Source organism: Homarus americanus, unplaced genomic scaffold (assembly GCF_018991925.1).
Source record: "Homarus americanus isolate GMGI-L3 unplaced genomic scaffold, GMGI_Hamer_2.0 scaffold52337, whole genome shotgun sequence".
Classification (NCBI taxonomy): Eukaryota; Metazoa; Arthropoda; class Malacostraca; order Decapoda; family Nephropidae; genus Homarus; species Homarus americanus.
This window is the reverse complement of record NW_024727571.1, coordinates 3,612-10,379: the sequence shown is the minus strand read 5'-3', so window position 1 is coordinate 10,379 and position 6,768 is coordinate 3,612. Positions and strand designations below refer to the sequence as shown.

Genomic DNA, 6,768 nt, shown 5'->3' with positions numbered 1-6,768 from the left:
AAGTGGCAAGTGCCCAGAGGCTGCAGGACGTGGGGCGGGAGCATGCACGCCCAGAGAGGCGTGGGCACGTGACAGAGAAGCTACGGGATGTACAGTATGTGATATTATATATATTATATATTATATATATATATATATATATATATATTATATATATATATATATATATAATATATATATATATATATATATATATATATATATATATATATATATATATATACATATATATATACAGGTATATATAAATATGTTTGTGTAATAAATGTATGTAGTAAGTACCGGAGAACATTCCTTTGTCGCAAAACAGTTTATAAATTAAAGAAAATAATTACAGTGTGTTTAATATATTACAGTATATTATAAATAAACAAATAATTCGGTAAATCTATTTCAAGTAAATGGAAAATAAGCAAACAAATGTTATTTACCAAGACACTTCCCTCTGGCTCAGGGTAAGATGTAGGGGTAGATAACAAGGCTATTTATAGCCCGTCTTTGTGTCTGAGGTGGCCAGTACCCTAATGCACCATAAATAATTCATTGAACATTCATTTTTTGTACATAGTATATTCAGGTGCGAAGCAAGCGTATAAATGAAAGAAAATACTTGCAGTGTGTTACAGTATATTATAAATAAATAAATAAACAAATAAATCGGTAAATCTATTTCAAGTAAATGGAAAAATTTTACTCGGCACCGACATTAGTTCCAGTTACCGGTAAATAGCAGACGCTTCAGTGTTTACACTACACCAGCGGGTAATATTTGATGACATTACTTGAAGTGAATTGGCCTTATTTTAAAAAACCAAGGAGGGTGTGTAAAGGACTACTGAGTCAGTGGGTAATTGTCACATTTGGGGTTCTGGTCTTATACAGCAAATAGAGCTCAAAAGCTACTTTTTAAATGGAAATTTCGGGGGGCCTTATAGGCCGCGATATACGGTAGTTGCCATTTGCACTGCAGGAGGCACATGCTTTGATTCAATTTCAATCTCCTCGGCAATCTGGTCATTTCCCTCTGATGCATCACATGCAGGTACTTGAAGATGAGCTTAGAGAAGCTAACTAGGCCCTCATCATTGATGATGCTTCCGGTCTTCTATATCTGTTGTTGTTATAGTTCTGAAAGAAACAGAAGAAATTAATGCAACAGCATTGGCTTTTATAATGCTTTCATCACCAATGCAGGGTGGCGGGTGGGGCAAATCTAAAAGTAGCGTCTCGAGCCGGACACTCACCGCGTATATGTGGAAAAAATCCTCGTTAAGTGAAAGTTCAGCTCTGGCGAGGCACCGCGTATATGGTAAAACGTGTTAAGTGAAACCGCGTTAGGCGGGGTAATACTGTAGTAATAAAGAACCGTAAATAAATGCAAAAATTAAAAAAAAATCAAGATTGAGAAACAATATATGTTGAGACCCTGCAATTGTGTGTAAATGAGGTAGAAAGTCAGATCAGCAACCTGGGACATGGTCACAATTTTTGTGATGACATGTGTTCTTTGACTTTTCCATTTTTTATTCACGGTTTCTGTGCTGGTTCATATGTTGGTGGTATTTCCAACAATCCATTTTCAGAGATTGCCTTGTTATAGATGTCCATATCACCACAGAGTCCTCAACACCGGAATTAGTTCTCAAATACATATATCTTCTTTACTAACAATGCATATCAGTCTACACTAAGAAATTGGAATGCAGTACGTAATAAAATTCTCAGTTAAAAAATTATTTGAAAATACCACACTGAAAAATTTAACACAAAACTTGTGTTATATCAATAAGTTCAGTTGTCACAAATTGATTCCGAACTAAAACTCTTTCTAATTAGTTTACAATTAAGGTTACCCTCGCAAAGAGTGAGGATATGGACTGTGAGGGGTTTGACAAAAAGACCCTCCAAGCCTCTGTGGTGGATAGTAATACAGGCAAGTGCCAATAATCTGCCCTCTGCCTCGGAACCAACCCCCCATCCCCGTGTGCCCAGCCATCATAAAATTAAGATGTTATTTTTACTACAACGTAAGTATTGTGTCGGAGTTTGGGGGTCAGCCCAGTCTCTATTTCAATTAATCCCATATGTTCTGTTATTTCGTTTATGCGGACCTCCATGGGTTCAATTGACCGCGTAAATGCAGACTATACTGCACCCCTCAACTCTGGTGACACTCAGAGATGAACACTGCCCACTCAATGTCTGTAAATCAATTGTTAGTTCTTACTTAACTCTTGAAAAAAATCTTTGCAGTTACAAATTATTTGTACTCATTACTGACGACAAAGATTGTACATTACTGTATACTGTGAAATATTATTATGTTTAATTAACTTAGGCTGGTTAAGTTAGGTTAGTAAAATTAGTTGGAACCCACCCACAACAACTTGCTTTACTTGCTGTATTAACTACTATACTACTACTACTACCACTACTATATCCTATATATACTACTCCTGTATATTTATACTGTCACTACAACTAATATTAAATTTACTCGAAGACCAATCTGTCCACTAAGTACTCACGAGCCCTCCTTCACACAGTCAGCCAGGCCCCACACACACCCTTCACGGTGTTGAGTAGTTTATGGGATGACCATAATAGCCAAGATATATATAAGTAACTTAACTCATGAGGCTGAAGTAACATGCTGGGTGTTAAATGTTGCTCAAGGTTCTGTCACTTCTCCATTGGCCTTCACACACATCAGCTGTCACCTGCAACATGTTTAAAGTTGCCATTTATGTTGAATGAATGTTAAACATACAATATCCATCTACCACTAGACAACATGATGAATTTATGATCAGTTAACGTAAGTTGGAATAGTTTATCTTAGGTTAGGTTATGGTTAGTAAAGTTAGTTGAAACCCACCCACAACAACTTGCTTAATTTACTATGTTTACTACTACTACTAATTTTCACTAATAATCAATAGGCATACAGTTCTGTATATTTATACTGTCACTACAGCTAATATTAATTTTACTCTAATATCAGTCTGTCTACAGATCGTCCTCCATAGCCCTCCAACACAGTCCTCCAAGAGTGTCCGCCAGGCCCCACACACTGATCACTAGGTCTACACACAGACCTATTAGGCGCCCCCACCCCCCACACACACACCCTCCACTGCCCAGTGTAGGAGCATTGTCGAGTGGTTTATTGGATAAAGATACTAGCTAAGATATACTGTACAAGTAACTTAACTGATGAGGCTGAAGTAACATGCTGTTAAATCTTGCTCAAGGTTCTGTCACTTCTCCATTGGCCTTCACGTACATCAGCAGTTACCTGCAACGTGTTTAAAGTTGTAATTTACGTACAATGAAAATTAAACTTGCTAATACACAAGGTTTATTACAGCTGACTAGACCTTCCCTCCCTCATGCCCCCTTAAGTGTCAACACCCCGCACCCTCACAAAACATTAAACGACACCACAGGAAGCAACATCCACCAAACATTAAATGACACCATAGCAAGCTACGCACACCCACACCCTCATACAAAACGTTAAAATTGATCTGAAGGAACACCGTTGTGTATTGTGAGAAGCTTCACTCGTGGTCTGTTGTCCCCACATACTGCACCACACTTCACTTGTGTCCTCATACTGCACCACACTGACTGTGAGGGGGCGGGTTCTTGGGCTGCCACCAATGTGAGGGGGCCGGTTCCCTCTCTTTTTCTACACCTCCCTCATCTTACTTACTTCTCTTAGTTCTTACTCTTACTCAGTTCTGTCACCTATTCTAGGGTAGCATGGACATTCTTTTGGTAGCATGGTCGAGGTTCTAGGCACGTGAGTATGGTAATCTTGGTATCACGTCACTTGGGTGGAAATAAAGGTAAAATACTGTGGGAGAAATGAATACACCTAAAATACTCTAAAAACAAGTTTATTAACGTGCAATCAATGGGAAAAGATATTGTATTGATCATATAATTACCAGGCTCAACTCCTGGGCTTAGTGCAAACTCAGTTCCTTCTTCTTTACTCTTACTCACAACATTACTGGTGGTACATTACATGGCACTCATTGTAGATTATTCAACATATACGTAAACAATGACACTAGTATATACAGGGGTCCACTACCCAACCTGGGATAATTATTTCCATCTAATTATCCCTAACATACATGTTACATGGGGCACATTAATCAGGCTGCATCGGTGCCATCTTCTCATATATGATCCCGGCTGGACATCTAATACATCCGAGGCCGTTGTTGGATGGTAGAGCGATTCAAGAATCACAATGGGATCTGGAAACAACCGGGAATCAGCATCAGGGGACACTCTCCCTGGCCATCTTGAGTTTATATACCCGAGTTGCCAGTGATCGCTACTCACGCAATGTCAATAATCACAAACTAACTGTTACTCATTCAAAGATGACCCTCAGTTGACAAAGGTCTGGCGAATTACTAATTCAAGATTGAGCTTCCCAGGAGAGAGTGGAATAAACAACGTATTGATAACTGTCTTCACAAAGGCGGGGCTTACAGGGAGAGATCGCGGGGGTAAACACGCTCCTTCTAGGGGTCGCGGACTCACTCATGTTATGCGGGCGTGGAGTTTAATAAGAATCATTAGTTAAATAGATCAGCAGTCAACGTGACCATGACATGACCACATACTGCACCACACCAATAACAGAGGGTTTTGTACTGTAATTGAATATGTAGTCATTCCTTGATCTGAAAAAGAAAGATTCGCCAACACATTGAAATACGTAGATTGGCTCAGGTTAAATTGATCTTTAGTTGAAATAAGCTGGGGGATGCATATTCAGGCGAGCCAAACATTTTAACATTTTCCAGAGGTTAATTAGATGGTTACTGCCTTATTTACCAATAAATTTTAACGGTGTCTTTATATACAGGAGCTTCGTTAGAGAAGATGTTGCCTGTTGCTTGCTGGTTGAAATAAATGTTAACAGCGTGGAGTTTGCTGGAGGAAGTGTTGCTTGTTCAGGAAGATGGGCAGAATCGCCAGGCAGGCGAAGGGAGCCTGGCAGCGGCGGAGGAGGAGGTGTTGCTTGTTGAAGAAGAATGGTCAGAATCAATCTCAATGGAGAGACAGAGCTTATATACCCAGCAGCAGCCGCCATGAGTCATGTTGGGAAAACCCAGAAAGTCGCCGGTGACTGGTTCCGTTGCTAAGATACGGTAACATCTGGTTGGTTGCTAGGGAAGGCGGCACATTGGAATGCGATACGCAGTTTGTAGGGGAGACGTCCACTACATTAGTTTAGTTTTGGTGCTTTTTGGTTGTACAAATATTCTAAAACCCCTTAACCTCGCCCTCCGCCGGCTCCCTTGCCTCGCCCGGCTCCCTACCTCAACTCGCCTCGCTTCGCTTCCTGTCTGGCTTCTTGCCTGCCTCGCCTAGCATGCCTCGCTTCGCCCGGCTAAAAGCCAGTGAAAAAAATTGTATCGTAATTCCACAGAGTTATATTTTGGTGATGAACGTTAGAAGAAATGCGTAACTATTGAGTTATGACCACCCGGCTCCGCCAAAAGCGGGCTGGGCTTCGAAGCAAGAGGGAAAATGTGAAATTAAAAAAATAAATACAATAATTTCACCCAATCTCGTCATTGCACTCACTTACTGGTTAATTATAACGCAAATACTGATGTGCGGTTTACGCTTGTTACTCGCCACCGGTTTATAGTTTCGGCTCGGTTGTTATGGCTCATTTGGCGGTATATTTGCCTAAAAATTTTAAAACGTTAATAAATTACTGGTTAGACGTTAGAGAAACACTTAATATAATACTAACCCATATTAATATATTTGTTTAAGCTGCAAAGTAGGTACCATAAGCCTTACGGCCCAGTGAAACTTGGGGATACGTCTCTAGAAGCCAAGTGGATGTTTGTACGTAAAACCAAATTTGATGCACCAACCCACCCCCTCCAACCACCATCACCACCACCCTCCCCACCACCAACCCACCGCCTCCAACCACCCTCCCCACCACCAACCCACCCCCCTACAACCACCCTCCCCACCACCAACCCACCCCCTCCTACCATGATGGACAGGTGGTGGTGGACAGGGTGGTGGTTGGAGGGGGTGGGTTGGTGGTGGGGAGGGTGGTGGTGATGGTGGTTGGAGGGGGTGGGTTGGTGGGGGGGAGGGTGGTGGTGATCATGGTAGGAGGGGGTGGGTTGGTGGTGGTGATGATGGTGGTTGGAGGGGCTGGGTTGGTGGTGGGGAGGGTGGTGATCATGGTAGGAGGGTGGGTTGGTGGTGGGGTGGGTTGGTGGTGGTGGGTTGGTGGTGGGGGTGGGTTGGTGGTGGGAGAGGGGGTGGAGGGGGGGTTGGTGGGGGGGAGGGTGGTTGGAGGGGGTGGGTTGGTGCATCAAATTTGGTTTTACGTACAAACATCCAATCATGTAGTTTCAGTTCCGACATGATATTCTCCTCACACACACACACAACTTATTAACAACTACTACTTTTGAGTAATTGATGACGTCCATTTCACCGCAGAGTCCTCCACCCAATCAATACCACAGCTGAAAATACACATGCATTAGTTCTCAAATACATATAGCAGTAGAAAAGGGTTGGTGGTGGTTGGAAGGGTGGGAGGCGGGTGGGTAGGTGGTGGTGATGGTGGTGTGGGTGGTGGTGGGATGGGGGTGGGTTGGTGGTGGGGAGGGTGGTGGTGATGGTGGTTGGAGGGGATGGGAGGGTGGTGTGTTGGTGGTGGGGAAGGTGGTGATGGTGGTTAGAGGGGGTGGGTTG

General features: G+C 42.3%; 1 long non-coding RNA gene across 1 annotated transcript; it reads right to left on the bottom strand.

The window, feature by feature from the left end:
- Positions 1-796: 796 nt before the first annotated feature.
- On the bottom strand, positions 797-5,982 carry LOC121865876. The gene is made up of 3 exons (XR_006088846.1): positions 5,795-5,982; positions 2,633-3,298; positions 797-1,128 (listed from the first exon to the last, which is right to left on the bottom strand). It is a non-coding gene; the product is annotated as an uncharacterized LOC121865876 (long non-coding RNA).
- Positions 5,983-6,768: the final 786 nt, after the last annotated feature.